Source organism: Schistocerca piceifrons, chromosome X (assembly GCF_021461385.2).
Source record: "Schistocerca piceifrons isolate TAMUIC-IGC-003096 chromosome X, iqSchPice1.1, whole genome shotgun sequence".
NCBI classification, from domain to species: Eukaryota; Metazoa; Arthropoda; class Insecta; order Orthoptera; family Acrididae; genus Schistocerca; species Schistocerca piceifrons.
Window position 1 is genome coordinate 607524831 of NC_060149.1, and position 19547 is coordinate 607544377.

Below are 19547 nucleotides of genomic sequence, written 5' to 3' on the forward strand. Positions count from 1 at the left end.
TTCAGGCATACAGATGGCATCCTTTGCTTAATTGACAAACCACAAACAAAAAATGAAAAATTACATACAAGGTACAAAAAATCTAAAATTCGCATTTAAATAGAACATAATAACCAAATTAACTTTCTGGATATAACAATCAAAAACCAAAACAATAACCATATATTTGGAATTTACCATAACACCACAGAATGGTCATTATCATTCCCCAATCCTCACACCACCCACACCCACAAAAGCAAGCAGCACTTCGCCACATGCTACATAAACTCAACACAGTTCAACTCACCAAAGGAAACTACCAAAAAGAACTAGGCATAATAATTCAGATAGTACAATACAATGTTTAAAATAGTAACATAGTCACAAAGCTACAAAACAAAATTAAAAGTAAAATAAAAGCAGAAAGCACCAAACCACAGACAATAGCACAACAGCCGTGTAGTCTCGGGCACCTTGCCACGGTTCTCGCAGCTCTCCCCGTCAGAGGTTCGAGTCCTCCCCTGGGCATGCGTGTGTGTGTTGTCCCTAGTGTAAGTTAGTTTAAGTTAGATTAAGTAATGTGCAAGCCTAGGGACCGATGACCTCTGCAGTTTGGTCCCATAGGAACTTACCACAAATTTCTGGCACAACAGAATCAAACACCAACACTCAGTGCTGTAACAACTACACAGAATAATCACAAAAATATGAGGGAAAATACAGAATGGTACACAATGACATACAAACACAAGCTCAAACATAAAATCACCAACATTTTCGAAAGACAGGGAATAAACACAGCGTACACAACAGACAATTCTATACAAAAATACACCCCAAATTGAGAAGAAACAGACACATATACCAGAAAGCACGTATATATCAACTATAGTGTAACACTTGTGATGGCAGACACATAGGACATCATCCCGAGAACTATACCTATGGAGGGCATCATTGCCAACACCGAAGCAGCCATTCGGACCCTTCCTTGTGAAAGGGCAGAGGAAATACGCACTGAAACAGCCAGGATACTGCGCCGAGCAAAACCACCAGCTTGCAACCTGAAGAAAGAAGAGGTACAAGCCATTAAGAATCTCAACGCCGACAAGAGTATATTGGTACTGCCTGCCGATAAGGGGAATGCGACCGTCGTAATGAAAACCGAGGATTATGAGCAAAAGATCCGAGACCTATTAGATCAGACGACGTACCGAAAACTATGCGCAGATCCGACGCAGCGTATCACTCGGAATACGAATCGATTAATCAAGGCGTCTTCTCTGCCGGCGGACGTACAGAGAAACCTGCGCAACACTGAAGCCTACCGCCTCGGCTGTATGGATTACCCAAGATCCATAAGAACAACGTTCCACTGAGACCAATCGTTAGCGCTCCTGGCTCACCAACGTATGAACTAGCGAAACACTTGGCCTCTCTGCTCCAGCCACACGTGGGGAAGACCGACACATACATTAAGGACTCAAGACATTTCATTGAGAAGCTGAAGAAACAAACTTGCGCCAAACGACATCCTGGTCAGTTTTGATGTTGTTTCGTTATTTACGAAAGTGCCACTCAGTGACGCTCTGGAGCACATCGGTTCCATGTTCCCGCAAGACATCAAAAAGCTCTTCCATGCATGTCTCACCACGAGGCATTTCACGTGGAATGGCGATTTCTACGAACAGCTGGAAGGTGTCGCCATGGGTAGTCCTCTCAGTCCAGTGGTGGCCAACTTCTTCATGGAACAATTCGAAGCACAGGCACTGGACTCGGCGACTTGCAAACCTAAGGTGTGGTACAGGTACGTCGATGATACTTTCGTGGTGTGGAGCCATGGTGAAGAACAGCTCGGTGAATTCCTGAGACACTTGAACAGCCTCCATGCCAACATAACATTTACCATGGAAGTAGAAAAGGACAAGAAACTGCCATTTCTAGATGTGCTGGTCACAAGGGACGGTGAAAACCTGGGACACAGCGTGTATCGAAAACCGACACACACGGACCGATACCTGCACAAACTGTCAAACCAACACCCGAGCCAGAAAAGAGGCATGATTAGTACGCTCGTAACGAGAGCAGGATGAACATGTGAGCCGCAACACCTCAAACGAGAAATACAACACCTGGAAACTGTCCTGAGGAGCAACGGCTACTCCAAAAATTATATTAGAAGTGTAACAGAGCCAAACACTCGGCGAAGTAAGGAACCAGAAAAAGAAATGTCGGGTACGGCCTTTCTGCCATACATTCCCAGAGTGACGGACAGAATCGGCCGTATATTGCGCAAACACGGCGTAAAGACGATTTTCAAACCGACAAGGAAGATCAAAGTGTGTCTTAGATCGGCGAAGGAGAAAAGAGACCCACTTGCAATGTCGGGAATATACCGTATACTATGCACATGCGGAAAAGTTTATGTCGGAATGACTGGACGATCAATTAACACCAGGATCAAAGAGCATAAGCGACACTGCAGGTTCGGGCAGGTGGAGAAATCGGCCGTGGCAGAGCACGCACTGAATGAGACCGACCATGTAATAAAATTCGCCGACACGGAAATTCTGGCTGTAGAGAAGCACTATCACACGCGGTTGTTCAGAGACTCTGTAGAAATCCAAAAACACGCGAACAGTTTCAACAAGAAAGAAGAAAGCCTTAAGGTACTGCAGCGAACGACCGTCGCAGGTTGCAAGAGGAGAACCGCACCGGAAATGACCGCGAAGAAGCCCTCGGACGTTGGTGCGCCAGGTACATACAGGGTGGTCCCGAATTCATGGTACAAACTTTAATGGTAGGTACAGGACATTGTAACAAGGATTTATTGTATAGGAATGTATAGTCGCAGGTGACGCGGTGAGGCGTAAACAGGGGAAAGAGAAATGGAGTGATCGGTTGGTGTCACTGCCGGTAGAGGGCAGTAGATGAACATGATGTATCGCAGTAGGGACAAGCGCCATTCACAATTGTGCTGCCGTAGACGATGGGTGACTTTACGTATGCAGAAAAAGCAGACATGCATTACATGTACGGCCGTGCAAATGGTAACGCCAGAGCTGCGTTACGAATGTATCGCGCGGAGTATCCTAATCGACGAATGCCGGATCATAGAATTTTTCAACGGTTACATCGTCAACTTTGTGAAACAGGTACGTTCGACGTCAACAGACATGACGCTGGTCGATTAAGAGCTGTACGCACTCCAAGACTGGAAGAACGCATCTTGAACATAGTGGCTGATAGACCCGAGTCAAGCACAAGAACTGTTGCGCGTGACGTACATGTGAGTCATCAGACTGTATGCAGAGTGTTAAATGAAAATCGCTTACACCCCTTCCATTTTCAAAAAGTACAAGCATTGAATCCGGCAGATTATCCTCTTCGCGTGAACTTCTGCCAGTGGTTGTTGCAGCAATGTGCGTTGCAGCCGGATTTCGTAGGTCATGTGCTATTTACAGATGAAGCGACATTTTCACGCGAGGGTGTCTTTAATGCGCACAATTCCCATGTGTGGGCAACAGATAATCCACATGCAACGCGTCCACATGCGTATCAACAACGTTTCGGTATTAATGTGTGGGCTGGTATTGTGAACGACTTTTTGATTGGGCCATACTTACTACCCACGCGACTCTGTGGCGAAAGCTATCTTATTTTTCTGCAAGAAGTGTTACCAGAACTGCTGCAAGATGTTCCGCTCGCCATTCGTAACCGCATGTGGTTTCAGCACGATGGAGCGCCAGCACACTTCAGCACTGCTGTACGGAATTACCTGAATGCCACGTTTGGTGCTAGATGGATTGGGCGTGGTGGACCAGTCCCTTGGCCACCCCGATCTCCTGATTTCTCTTGCCTCGATTACTTTTTATGGGGACATCTTAAGAGTCTTGTTTATGAGACTCCAGTTGACTCAGATGAGGATCTCGTTGCTCGCATATCTGTAGCTGCTGCAGGTGTGCGTGAAATACCAGGCATCTTTGAACGTGTACGCCAATCGCTGCACCGACGCTGTCAAGCATGTATCGCTCATGGTGGACGCAATTTTGAACACTTACTGTAAACATGACACTTGTCAACAACGATTTCAATAAAATCTTTCGTTTTCCTTTCGGCCGTTATTTCCCCTGTTTACGCCTCACCGCGTCACCTGGGACTATACATTCCTATACAATATATCCTTGTTACAATGTCCTGCACCTACCATTAAAGTTTGTACCATGAATTCGGGACCACCCTGTATAGTCTGCGGCCGCGAGCTCGCCTCCAGTTCACCACCGGCAATGGAGGGTGAAGCTTTGACAATGCCAGCCACTCATGCTGTCGAAACGTCAGAAAAATCATTAGATGAACGTCGGACGAAGAACCCGAGACAGAAGCCAATAGGCAGTTTGTAAACAATTCATTGTTTACACTAATAGATAAAATAATAGAATAAAACTCCAAAAGAAGATTATCATAATAGTAATATAATAATAACACCAACCAACAACTGTTCACTCACTTGGCCATGAACACCTCCACAGAACATTTACATCGAAACTCGAATCAGCTTATCACCAAAGCTTTCAACCACACTCTAACTCTATAACATATTCAACACTCTACAACTCAAACCACCAACCTCGCCCCCTCCACTCCCGCCCCCCCCCCCCCCACACACACACACACACTAAAAATAAAACCATTTTCATCCTTCAGCTCATTCTCTCTCTCTCTCTCTCTCTCTCTCTCTCTCATAAAAACACGCACACGCGCGCGCGCGCGCGCACACACACACACACACACACACACACACACAAACACAAACAAACACACACACAAATATAAACATCATGAATAGACATTAGTTTTCAACATATACTTCGTTAGGTTGGCAACATGTATGTAAGGAAACCAAACAGGAGGAAACGCATAATGAACTCACAATGTTTACATCGTTAAAGGCACAGTGTTCGAACAAATAGCTATAACTAGTGGCAAAAGAATAATAGTGCATCACAAAGAAGAAGGAGAAACATGGTGAACAATGTGAAAGAAAAAGTTCGGAATACAAAATTTCGGAAATGAAGTGGTAGTGCGACCTGCAGACCAATTAAGAGGAAACGCATATGCCAACAAATTGTAAGTAATTATTTATTTACACAAAAAAACGCTAAGTGAACTGTCTGATAATCTAAAAATAACAAGACTGTACAGTTCTAGATCCCACTGAAATTGCCTTATAGTAAGAAAAAGGCAAAACGCGCCTGGGAAAAATAAGTTGCAACAAGAAAAGCCAGTTTTATTTACAAAACAAACATTACTTTCTATTCCATGGGAGAAATCACAATCACTCCCTACACAGCTATAGAGTCTGACAAGAACATTGATCAGGAAAGAAAACATTCACTTTCTGAATTTTTGTCCACAGTTGGTGTACCTCAGTGGATCACGTATCAAAAAGCAAATTATATTAGCTTAAACAGTATTATTATAAAGGATTTCAGTTTCGACGACCCTGAGTGCTTGAAGGTACCCCTCTCTAGATATGAGATTCTGTGACTTTATGAGAAGTGGAAGAGATTCACTACCATGCCAGAGTGGAAAAGATTCACAGACAGAGCCACAAATCACTGAGAGTTTCTTAGTTCAAAATAATGTGCCTCCCATTATTAAATTATCCTCCCACCTTGAGCAACACAATATGTACATCTCTTCTAACATCACTGAAAAAAATGCATAAAACATGATCAAAGCTGGTATTTTGTCAGTTTCGATCAGACACTTTATCTGAAAGCAATGGATACTGTAAGAAGCAAAGGCGGTGATTTAGGAGATGTCATTGTACAATTAGGTGGTTTCACATTCTAAAGTCCTTACCAAGGTGCTTCAGTAGAACAATGGTAGGCTTGAAAGACTTACAGTCCACAATATTAGCTGAAAATAGTTTGAATAAAGTTTTGAGTGGGCATGTGTACACTCAAGCGGTAAAAGCTCACACATTGGTTGACATGGTATTGTCATATTACATCTTTCAGGACACTGAGTTCAAAGAAAATGACATGAAAGTAACTGAGGAATTGTTGCTCCCCATAACAGACCAGGACCAGCGACAGTCTCCCAAATAACCTCAATGGAACTGAAATTTGATAAAATGTGTGTCATATTTAAATTATGATTTTTAAATATCGTCATTTTCTTTTATTTTTTGAATTGTACAAATTTTTATATTAGGCCTACTCATATGTAAATACAAACTGGCCATTAATATGTAGTTGGTTTTCATTTTAGCAACCCACTCTTACTAATTAAGACATGGATAAAAATTAATAAAAATACACTTGAATGAAGATAATTAAAAAGATATATATAGAAAACACATATGTGCCCATTAGAAAACTACGTTCCCACTGAGAAATTGATTTCATTGAATAATTCTGACTTAAAAAAGAGGAATTATTTTGGCCTTGAAGTGTACAAATGCTTAATAGTATCTAAAACTGAAAAAACAAATACTTTTGTAACATGAAATTTCATACTCAACAACTTTGATAACTCTACATTTTTTTTATTTAGAGTAGCTGTTTTTGAGTAACTTGCATTGGAACCACCTTTTAGCCAAGTTGGTAAAAATGAACGAACTTTGACATCTAATTGCAGTTTCCGAGTAATAGGTGAAAATCCCAAAAAGTGTCAAAATTTATTTGGTTTTTTCCGTACAGAAAGTTGTCCTGAGGGTTTCGAAGGTCGAAGCCTTGGATTCTACATCATCTCAACTACATACGCATGACACAAAAATAAAATCTTCTACTTAATTTTTTGCAAACGAAGGGCCTTTTTTTTACGCCATTACTGAACTACATAGCCTAGAATTCAACATACTCTCAGCTATTTGCACAAGATAAAAGAATAAAAACCTCTACCTCGTTTTTTAGAAGCAAAAAGTACTCCATTACTGGACTCATGAGTCTGCACCAGATTTCATCTTCTTCCTTCTCTCTCTCGCGCGCGCGCACACACACACACACACACACACACACACACACACACACACACACACACACACACACACACACACACACACAGAGAGAGAGAGAGAGAGAGAGACTACATACATGTACTACTACAGATACTGTAATGGATCATATTGCCAATAAACACCTCATATTACAAAAAGGTTCATGCAAAAACGTGGAAGGAGTTTGTACAATTTTATGCATGCTCCACTGTATTAGTTTTACTGAAAGTGGCCTAATATTAGACGACTTTTACCAAAAATTGTTTTATTTCCTCAGAATAAAAGTAAATAGTTTCCTAATTCATAATTTCAAAACGTTAACAAATGGAGAGAATGGGACTTTCCAGGAATTATGTGTACTGTATGGTTGGTCATACCCAATTAAGAACTTCAGACAAACAGTTCTTCCCTCATTATTAACGTTATTGTCACATTCTTCACCTACTTAATGGCTCTGAGCACTATGGGACTTAACTGCTACGGTCATCAGTCCCCTAGAACTTAGAACTACTTAAACCTAACTAACCTAAGGACAGCACACAACACCCAGCCATCACGAGGCAGAGAAAATCCCTGACCCCGCCGGGAATCGAACCCGGGCACCCGGGCGTGGGAAGCGAGAACGCTACCGCGCGACCACGAGATGCGGGCCTCACCTACTTAAGATCAATCTTAGACTTAAGACGTGTTTTCATATAACGCAGTTCACTTAATACGAGGATCGTCCACAATTAAGTTCCGTTTCTATTTCTATCCGCGGCAGCACTACGATCGCAGTTCCAAGCATGCATGGCAGTTACTCTGACTCAAGGAGAAGACATATATGCCATTTTCAGATCGCTGCTGCCGACGTGTGCTTGGAGTGCTTCTTTATGTTGCGGGGCGTCGATGGTCGAACCCAGGACTCCAGATGGATGAGCTGAAGCCGGGAACCACCGCGCCACTTTTCGTCAGGAGCCTGAGCAAGTTCAATAGCGTCAAGAGGCAGTGCAGAGTGATACAGCAGTATTCAGAAGCGTTTCTTTATTCACGTAAGTTACAGTACTACAATGGGTGTAATGCAGTGTAAGAGTGCCGCCCACAGCGCTGTTCCATGAGTCCAGCCAGCTCAGCAACCCTGGTATGCTGACACCGCTGCTCCATCATCAAGGCCGCTCAGCTGGGAGTCATCTGCGTCCGCCCAGTCGCCAATTGTTGATGCGTCGCGTCTTCCTGTGTAGCTGCTCACAATTCCTGAGACTGCTACAGTCCCTGGTCCTCGCCGACTACAGCTCTGCTTGGCCTGCTCTGTCTGACCATGAGACGAAAGTGCATGTACTGGTTACCCATGGCCCTCAGGCTGCCGCTGTTCCCAGGACAGGACGGGACTCAAACGCACACCCTCCTGGACGCCGTGCCGCAACTTGCCACTAGTGGCGCTTGCCGGATGGCAACACCCGCCGCCGACTCTGGTGCTGCTGCAGATCCTGCAGCACATGCCTCAGCCCGGATGCTGGTACACCATCCCGGACCTGCTGCAGACTGTGGTAAAGGTCCCAACCTCTTATTCTGTTCTTCCTGCCTTTCCAACACTTTTGTATTGGCCTTCTGTACCCTCTTCCAGACTCCCTATATTGTTCGTGCAAATTTCCTCACTGTGTCCCCTTTAGCTCCCGATTTCGGACATAGAACGTCAAACGGTGATCGCATATTTCTTCCATATACCATCTCGAATGGTGACATTCCGACCCCCGAATGTATTTTGGTGTTATTACTCGATACCATGTACGGAAGATAAATGTCCCAGTTGTCATCGTTTCCATTCACTTAATAACTTAGCATTTTTGAAATTGTCTTATGTACTTGCTCCGTTCTCCCATTCACCTGCGGATGAAATGGACTGGTCCATAATTTTTTAATTCTCAATAACCGACACAACTGTGTCATTAATTCGGACATGAATTTCGTTCCCTGATCCATAATTATGATATCAGGCAACCCAAACTTCACTAACCAGTTATTGACTAAAGCTTGTGCAACCTTACTTGCTGTTGGTCTGGTATTGTGTCCACGGCAAGAAACCGCGAAAAGCGATCAATTATAGTTAAAACGTAACTATTCCCTGCTGGTGTTTTGTTATATGGCCCGCAGCCTTCTAGCCTGATAAACTCGAAAGGTTTCGCAGCCTCTGGTAACCATTGCAATGGAATTCTTGCATGCGTCACATCCACTCGCTGCGCACATGGTACACAATTTGCTACGTATTGTTCCATATCCCTTCTCCAAGTGCAACACCAAACTCTTTCTGCTACTCATCTTTCCATTGCTCGACAATCTCCATGCCCTGAAAGCACATGATCATGGGCCTGCTTTAAGACTTCCTCTCTCAAACTCTTTGGTACCACTATCCGTGGTCCACACCTGGTAACTCTACACAACGAATTTCCCTCCACAATGAAATGTGGTTGAGTTCTAAAACCCTGGCACTCCTCATGCTCTGCTTGTGCCCTTTGCCATTCTGCGACACTCTTACCTATTACTTCTAATGCGTCTAACTTGTGACTTAATGCATCTGCATTCCCATGTTTCTTCCCTGGCTTATGAATTACTTCAAAGAAAAACTCAATTTTAGAGCCCACCGTGTTAACTGACTAGGAGGATCCTTGAGTCCCAGTAACCATCTCAATGCCGCATGATCTGTCATGACATTAAACTTCCTACCATAAAGGTAACAACGAAAATACATTACTCCATATATTATAGCCAACATCTCCTTTCCCGTTGTGGAATAATTCCGCTCTGCCCTACTTAACTGTCTAGAAACATACGCCACCGGATGCTCCTGTCACTTTACCATTTGATCCAGAACACATCCTGCTGCGCTGTTTGAAGTGTCACATGATAAGATCTTCTTCAAAATTCGGAAACACCAACACCGGACCGGAAACTAATCTCATTTTTAATTCATCAAAAGCTGGCTGGCATTCCTCCTTCAATTGAAATTTAACCCCTTTCTTTATAAGCTTTGTTAATGACTCAGCTATTTCAGCAAAATCCTTTACAAATTTATAATAATATGAACATAACCCAATATATGATTGCAATTGCTTCATTGTATATGGTGTCGGAAAATTTTGAGCTGCCTCTGTTAACCAAGGATCGGTTTGAATCCCTTTTCCACTGATTACATGACCTAAATATCTGACCTGCTTTGGCGCAAAATTACACTTTCTTAAACTTAATGTTAAATGTGCCAGCCGCAATCTTCTGAGGACTTCTTTTAAATACGATACATGTTCTGGTATATCCTTCGAAAATACTAAAATGTCATCCCGGTAAACTATACATGTCTTTGGTTTCAATCCCCTTAAAACCCCATCTAATAATCGCTGAAAAGTGTCCGGTGCATTTTTCGACCTGGACGGCATACGTAGATACTGATAGTGTCCCCCAGGAACAGTAAAAGCTGTCTTTGCCCTATCCTCTGGCGCTACTTCCAACTGGTGGTATCCGCTCTGTAAATCCATCATTGTAAAATACTTACATTGTCCCAGATTGTCCAAGGTGTCCATGATATTCGAAATCAGATATGCGTCCAAAATGGTTTACGCATTCAGAAACCCTATAATCACAACAAAACCTATATTTCGTTGTACCATTCACCAACTTCTTAGGTACGAAAACTACAGTGCTCGCATACGGACTATCGCTATGCTCTTATGATTCCATCCCGTAGTTGCTGTTCTATAAACTCCTCTAGTAGCGGTTGCATATGACTTGCTACCCTACATGGTTTCCTAAACACTGGTGTATTATCCTACATTGGTATGTGATGCTTTGTAATCAGTGTTGCTGGTATCCTACCCTCCGTTCCGAATAAATCGCTAAATGTCAATAACAATTCCTCCAATGCGACCCTGTTGTCTCCCTGCAAATGCTGTAATTTGCCCCTCAATTACGATGCATCGACGTTTTGCTTATGGCTCTCCTCTAAATCCTCCCTATCGAGGTCATCTTCATCAAAAACTCCCAATGTGGCCAATAACCCTTTCAACAAGCTAAAAACCGCTATGCCGAAGTTATCTACACTTACAGGAACCCTATAATCTCCTTCTACATAACTTGCGTGAGCTAAACTCCTCCGCACAAAACAGCGCACATTATCCAACTCCTCATTACTCCAGAGTGGCTCCACCATGTACAACGTCTCCTGTGGTAAGTCCATATTTATCGAAACCCAGACTACCTTCCCTGTACCTGCCAGTATGTTATCCTGCTGATCGACCTTTAATGAATCCGTTCACAATTTAGCTGGCATCCCCTTCGCGTTAAGTGCGCCTTGCAACATTCGTCCATTTGCAACCGTTTCCCCCATGCAAAACTTTGTTCCACTGAGTTCCACTGTTTTTTGCCAAAGATCTATCTTCGCACAATGTTTGTCAAAGTCCAGTCCTAGAATCACCCACCTCTACCTGCTCACTAAACTTAGTTCCTGCAATCACAAATTGAAGTGCCATCATACCCAATGACTCCACTTTATCATCCCCCACCCCACATAACCTATAACGTGGAGGCTCAAGCCTTCTCCTGCTAACCAGGACTAGACTAACAACAGACACACGTGCCCCCATGTCAACCAGAAACCTCTGTTCCCTTCCGTTCGCCAAGCCTAATAAGCAGCATTCTATCTGTGTACCTACAAACGCATTACCTAATTTCACTGGGACCGCCCTCCAACAGTTGAAGCGGTCCCGTTCTCGTTTAACGGCTGCTGTCGCAAGGTTCCCCCCTTCTTTTACTCCTGCAGTTCACTGCTCGGTGACCCATTTCCCCATATGAGTAACACCGCAACTGATGCTGACACAACCTCCTAATATGCCATACCTGGTCACAACAAAAACACTTAATTTCCACTGCCAGAACTTTATGCTCTACCCTTTGCTTCGTCATATAATCTACCGCCTCCAAGTATGTGGCAATCTTTAGAGCCACCGCGAGATCACTGGGATTCTCCATTCTCATCCACTATCAGGTGTAACTTCGCCACTCTCAACATTACAACATCCGTCCACCCATTGGCCTCAGCCATTGTGATAATGTCATTAAGCAACACCGACACATCCACCATTGTTTTACCTGAAAAAGGGTTAATCAATGCCGGGTCAAACGGTCCATGACACTCCCCGACCTGCAATTTCCTTTCAGTCGACGTCCCTTCCCCTACTCGCCATGCCTCAAATCTCTCTGCTAATTCTTCATATTTTTCTTTGTCATTTATCCTTGCCTCCGACAATACCCAAATTTTCTCAGTTAGAGCGGCTACAGCTTCCGCTGTAGTCACTGCCGCAGCCTCCACTGCTTGATGTGTTTCCACCATTCTTGGTTATAGCTCTACTGTTAGTGTTAATTCCACCCTTCTACACCTAAAACTTAGTTCTTGAGGCGAATCATCGCCCATCTACATTCTGAACAATTGCTTACCAAATGTCCAAATCTGTTACATATTAAACAACTCTTGGCACCCACTTTGTACACGGTAATCCGTGACCTGACAGGTTACAAAAATTACATCGCTTAGGCGCTGTGTTGTCATGTCCCCCATTTCCCCTGAATTCAGATAATTCTACAGGCTCCTCTGGCCTTACAAAAGATACCTTCAAAAAGTCCATGCTAATTGACACTTAACAGCTTAAAACACAAAAGAATGACACATACACAATAAATCAAACGTCAGTCACCCATCCCCATTGTGCTCGTGCACAGGTGACAGTCCTGATTTCCTCCCTATACTGGTATGAACAAACACTTCCCAAACGACAATACATAACAAGAAGTGTACGACCACCAATCACAAACACAACCAAACACCTCAACTACCCCTCTACACAGGCACACCTCAACGCTACTTGCTCTACATAAGATGTGGGAGTGGAAACCTGGTACCAGTGTTATAACCTGCACCACTTCTGACACCACTGTTGCAGGGTGTCGATGGTGGAACCCAAGACTCCAGATGACCAAGCTGAAGCCGAGACCCACAGCGCCGCCTTTCGTCAGCAGTCCAAGCAAGTTCAATAGCGTCAAGGGGCAGTGCAGAGTGATACAGCAGTATTTGGAAGCATTTCTTTATTCACATAAGTTACAGTACTACGATGGATGCAGCGCAGTGTTGGTGTCTGCCTGCAGCGCTGTTCCGCGAGTCCAGCCAACTCAGCAACTCCTGGTACGCTGACACCACTGCTCCGTCACCAAGGCTGCTCAGCTGGTAGTCAGCCGCGCCCGCTCGGTCGCCACTTATCGATGCGTCGCGTCTTGCGCCACGAAGCTCCTCGCGATTCCTGAGACTGTTAAAGTCCCTGGTCCTCACCGCCCTCTGCCCTGTTTGGCCTGCTTTGTCCGACCATGGGACGAAAGTGGATGTACTGTTTACCTGTGGCCCTCGGGCCGCCGCTGCTCCCAGGACAGGACCAGACTCGAACCCGCGCCCTCCTGGACGCCGTGCCACAACTTCCCGCTAGTGGTGCTTGCCGGACGTCAACACCCGCCGCCGACTCTGGCGCTGCTGTGCCTCCTGCAGCGCACGCGTCGCCCAGACCCCGGTACGCCAGGTGGGAAGCAAATGTGGCCCGTCCTGGACCCACTGCAGACCACTGTCAGTGCCCTCCTTCAGGCAGACCGTGCAATCTCCAAGTACCTGGCTGCCATTCCGTCCTGCCCCAGTGTTGTATCCCCGGAGGTGGAATACAGCCCGAACAAGTACATAGAAAGAAAGAAGAGATTTACATAGAATATTTACAACATCACCGCCAGACTGGCCCCTATGAGCGTAGACCAGCACAGGTCCGACCCGACTCTTGACTGACCTGGCACAGCCTTCAAGCTAAAAGTGCCTGACTATTTATACTGATTTTCCCCTCGCTTCTGACGTAGTGTCAGAGAGAGAGACAGAAACTATGTCAAGGTTAAATTTCCATACGTCATCCATTTGCACATCACCATTCCCAGCTCTGGCCTACTGCCTCGCCTCATACATCGCAATAACTTCAAGCAACGCTGCGGTTTCCTGCCCTGTTGTTGTACCACTCAAAACAAATCGTGCATGGAATAACGCCATCGCAGCTCTGCGCCCTGCGTACTCTATCTGGCCTACTAGCTGCTATTACCACACACTGCCAGCGGCCCCAGGCTTCATCGCCCAACCGCGCCTATACTGAATTTTAACAAAATTCCCCTTTCCTATGACTAAGACTAATACTAGCACAGCATTTATAATTTCGGCCGTAATTGAAAATGGCAACGCGTGTGAAATCAGATCTGTGATTTGTTTTCTAAATGCAAAGAAAGTTAAACCAGAGGAAATTCATCGGCAAGTCTGTGAGATTTATGGACAAAATGCTATGAGTGATTCAATGGTTAGAAGATGGGTCAGACTGTTCAATGAAGGACATGATCAAGTGCAAAATGCAGAACAAAGTGGACGCCTGTATGTGGTTACTGATGAACTGGTTCACACAACTGAAGAGAATATTAAGCAAACCATAAGTTTACACTTAGTGTCCTTCCTATGGAAGTACACAAACCTCACGATCACTAATTTATGAAATTGTTACTGAAAAACTGAAATTTCGGAAACTTTGTTGTTACTGAACAACACAAAAAACAACGGATGGGCAGTGCACTTCAGTTTTTGACACGCTAAAATGAAAAAGGCGATGGTTTTCTTTCTCAGATAGTCGCGGGGGATGAAGGTTGGGTATTGCACGACACCCCTGAAACAAAATTGCAATCAGTGGAATGGAGGCACACTTCATTAAGTTAAGCCTAAGCAAATCTTGACACCTCGAAAAGTCATGGGCACCGGTTTTTGGGACAGAAAAGGCATTTTGCTGATTGATTTCTTACCACAAAGCCAATCAATCAATGAACATGATTACTGCGAGACCATTAAGAAATTGCGCCGCGCAATACAGAACAAGCGCTGAGGATTACTGTCAAAACATGTTTTTTTCCATGATAATGCCCGACCTCACATGGCGAATGTGAGCAAACAACTCTTACGGGAATTTCACTGGGACGCGTTTGATCATCCACTGCACAGCCTGGACCTCGCTCCTAGCGACTTTCATCTCTTCTTACACCTAAAATCTGTCCTTGGTCAACACTTCAACGATGATAATGAGCTGAAAGAACATGTTACCACATGGTTGAATACACAGGCGGCAACTTTCTATAAAGAAGGCGTACACAAACTTGTGCCACGCTATGACAAGTGCCTACAAAATTTCGGAAGTTATATAGAAAAGTAGTTTAACAGATGTAGATTTTTTTTACAATAAATATTTTTTCTGTATCAGTACACGTTTGTTTTATATAACCAAAGGGATCTTACTTTGTGGACATACCTCGTATTTGCCAATCAAGTCATTTCTTTCTCATAATTTGCTCTTTACCAATGCTGAGTTTCCTTTAAGCTATCAGCCTTCTGCCTTCTCGTGATCAGAGTTTGTTATTTGCTCATTATCACCAGCAGTGGGACAAAGCGGGTATCAGCATAATTTGTTAGTGCAGCTCACCTACTTCATGAGGAAGCATACATTCAGAGGCATACCTATTGTTCTCTTTTGACTGAAAGGTCCTTAATTTATTGTTCTGTAGGACAATCAGTCCTTTTACTTGAAAAGTTTTTAACCTATTGTTCAGTGAAGTGGTTTTCCAAGAAACCCCCACCTCACCCTCTCCTCCTCCCTCGCCCCTCTGGGAACTCCCCTCGCCAATACGAACACACTTTTGATATCAATTTGGTTCACTGATTAATTAAATTGATCAATTAATTAACCCCTCCCCTCTGGGAACCCCTCTCCCCTCCCCACCTGGAAATTGGCGGGAAAAAGACTGATCTGAGTGGCCATTTGGTGAGAATCTATGGAGGGGCAGGACAGAAGTGTGCTCGTAATACCACTATTGGAAACAATAAATTGATCAATCACAAATTTGATGTTGTGTCTGGATTTCTAAAGCACTATATAATCCTTCGCTGGTTCTCTCCACTGCATTCAGAAGGAGGAGAAAGGCCTACTGAATGATAGGATAGAGACGACGACGACGACGACGACGACGACGACAACAACAACAACAACAACAAATACCACTGCAAGACAGGGTCCACTGCAACATATTGCGAAGCACTGAATACGACGCACTTAAGCCGCAATGCAACCCGTAGTAATAAGCTGTCATGACTAGATGTCACAGATAACCACCAGTAGGGTATTTGACGTGGCGATTCAGTTTTTAAAGCACTATAAAATTCCTAAATCGGTTCTCTCCACTACATTCGAAAGGAGGAAGGGCCTACCACATGATGGAATAGAGACAACCACAATAACTACCTCTGCAAGACAGAGTATACTAAAATGTATTGAGAAGCACCAAACATGACACACTGAAACCATGATCCACTCCATAGCAGCAGTTGTCATGGCTAGATGTTAGAGACCACTGGGACACACACACATCCTGCACACTCTTGTCCTGATGTTCACACAAAGTGCGCCGCTGTCGTCAATGCTCAGAGACTAGTGATAACTACCACCGCAACTGCAGCCACAGTTGAGGACACGCGTGTATACCAGAGTGCATGACCCTCTGCCATGGAGCACATCTCAAGATGACTGGAGATGCAGGAATTCGTACGTTATTAATACATCTAGAGCAAACACCTGTCATTTTGAATCTTCTCTCATGCAACACACACATGCTTCTATTCCCAATCACCCAGCACACTGCTCACTCTGCTACCCATCATTGCCATGTGCAAGATTAGACAGGTTGGCGCATTCTTTGTACCTAATAGCTGCGAGGTGCTAGGGCTAGCAGTGTATTTAACACTACATTCTTCTAGAATCTTCATATGGAAATGATGCTCTAAGCCCCCACCCCCCTTTTTTAACTCCGACTTTTGCTGTTGCACATGGATTAAGAAGAAACACGAACTGACTGTAATCGACCCTGCAAGTAGAGTAGAAGAGAGTTTGGCACCAGCAATAATTTAATTTAATAGAAATTAATTAAGTAAAGGAAAGTTTCATTAACGTAGTGAGAAACGAAAGGGTTGCTCTACCGATTAACAGAATGAAAGTTCTGTCCAAAATAACAATTTGATTTATTATGACTAAACTCAAAATAATAAACAAAACACATGAAACATTTACAATACATCAAATTGGATAGTCAAATAAATGCTGTGAAGATGAAGTTGTCCATAAACTAGATTGTGACATTTATGACGAAGTGGTATGTGGAGCCAATTCCTTGCAACTCAGCCGGCCGCGGTGGCCGTGCGGTTCTAGGCGCTGCAGTCCGGAACCGCAGGACTGCTACGGTCGCAGGTTCGAATCCTGCCTCGGGCATGGATGTGTGTGATGTCCTTAGGTTAGTTAGGTTTAAGTAGTTCTTAAGTTCTAGGGACTGATGACCTAAGATGTTAAGTCCCATAGTGCTCAGAGCCATTTGAACCTTGCAACTCAAATATTAAGAGCAACACCCAGCCAACCCAACATTAATTGCTGCTACAGTAGCGAGAACTCAGACAATGAACACCCAAGACAGAACAAAGTTCGAAAAGACAAACAGGCGCGCTCTGCTGAGCTCTGATTATTACCTAGCAAAATTCCCTAATCTGCCGGTGCTGCGGACATACATTAGCAAACTGTCTTCTTAACTGCAAGAACACGATCTGGCGTACCGGAGGCGATGGCTGGTTGCTTCAACGTCCCGTCGTGGTGGTGATAATGTCGCGAGTATAGCGCGAAGCAAATTATCCTGGTCTGGTTGTTCCAGACTAAAGACTTCGTAGCAATACAAATGCGCCTCTGAGGGAGACGAAGAAGGCCCGCCACACAATCACTGACGGTACAGTGATTGATTTTAACCAGCGACGTCACACAGTAACTCCAATACAGTCATCTTTAGCCAAAACTGATCAAGACAGACAACTTAGGCCGCCTGTACACAGAACGCTTAATTGCCAACTGCACTCGGAAAGTTACGTTGAAGTCGAAACTTCAGCAACTTCGTCAAACAGTTACAATTAAATAAAAGTATATTAGACAGCCAACGGAAGGCAGGCTGTCCAGAGCAGCGAGAGCGCAGTACAAGCCGAACACAGAACATTGCCGCCCCCACGACAGTGGCCGTGGTTATACGTTCCAATCAGCAACTCGAAAACCGACGGAAAATTCCACTCTATTGCCGAAGCACTACCATTCCGCCAATGGAGATTCTTGGCGCCAATTTCTGGGCCGATTTTGCTACGTCACGGAGCTATGCCCTGAGCAAGCCAATCACAGTTACGATTTTGCAGAAAACGCGGGAATTTGCCCGCCAAGACTGCCTGGGAACACAAGTCATTCCCACGCCTCGCTGGTAGCCCGCCAGAAAGTGTTTTCGCTAAGTTTCTGCGAAGTAACGCAATCTCTAGCCCAGCCGCTCCTTCAGGCCCCTGTGGGCGTGTTGCTACCACTCTTATGACAATGTCGGCGTCTGGAAAGCATCCACTCGACTTCCTCACACCTGTCGGCTTAACACTTTCAAGCTCAGCAGAAACCGCCTCTCACCGGACCATCCGGGTGACGAGAGACGCCGCATGGGAAGTCCGCGTGTGAAGGAATAGCAACTTTTCACCGCATGCAATTAGAGAGGAAAATCGAATTACTCTGAGTAAGATAGAAATGTGAGAGGGAGCTCATGCCACCTCTCACAGCCTGTCACAGGCTGAGCTAATCCGCAACTTCTGGCCGTCAAAGTCTTGTGACCACATCTGCCAATAGCCGCGGTGCACAGCAAACCAAATGCCGCCAGCTGCCGTGTGCTGTGAAACAAACAGCTGCACCTCAGATATATACGTTAGTTCTAATTCCACCTCGACACAGACCCACCCAAATTAGCCAAATCCACTTTACGCAATCCAAGACAGCAATATGTTCGCCATACACCCTGAATTTCTCACGTGAAATGCAGAATTCTCCCATTTATACAAGGCAGAAGAAATCAAGACATACGAGCCTTTTTACATTACTAAAGTATCGTTACTTGCTGTGAAAATCCCGTAACAGTACGGCAAAGGCTATATTTCCTCTAAGTACTCTCTCATCAGGTAAAAAAAAATCTCTTCTAATCAGCATAATATCTGTTAGACACAGGACTAGAATACCAAACTTATTTTTGGTTCATGACAGAGTGCTAAGATCTACTGTTTCAGGACGCCTCCTCCCTTTCAAACTGCCTTACAGTAACCAAATGCTTCACCACATACAAAGTCTCTTAAGGTAACAGCACAGATGTAAATATCAGGTTTATACTACGTATTACTTCATTAATTCGGTAATGCATCTGATATTATTACGATGGACATCTCTTTCTGTGTAAGTGAAAGACCGAAATTTCGTTAAGATATCACCACAAAGAAAAAAATACTTGATTACTGCTCCTACGCCAGAATCATATACATGGTACACGAGCCACTGCTCCCACCCACCAGGTAGGATGTCGTTGATATTAAATGGATAGGCTAATTAATCACTTA

The 19547-nt window shown here is 44.3% G+C and overlaps 1 protein-coding gene across 2 annotated transcripts in view; it reads right to left on the bottom strand.

The window, feature by feature from the left end:
- The window catches only part of LOC124723176 (constitutive coactivator of peroxisome proliferator-activated receptor gamma-like), a 735979-nt gene that overhangs the window by 590082 nt on the left and 126350 nt on the right, over positions 1-19547 (bottom strand). Inside the window, exon 4 of one of the 2 annotated variants that reach the window (XR_007006530.1) lies at positions 13076-13675. The exons of the other annotated variant lie outside the window; for it this stretch is intronic. The gene's annotated coding sequence lies outside the window, so the exon portion shown is untranslated. Of the gene's footprint in view, positions 1-13075; positions 13676-19547 lie in introns of those variants that run through there. 2 annotated transcript variants of the gene reach the window in all.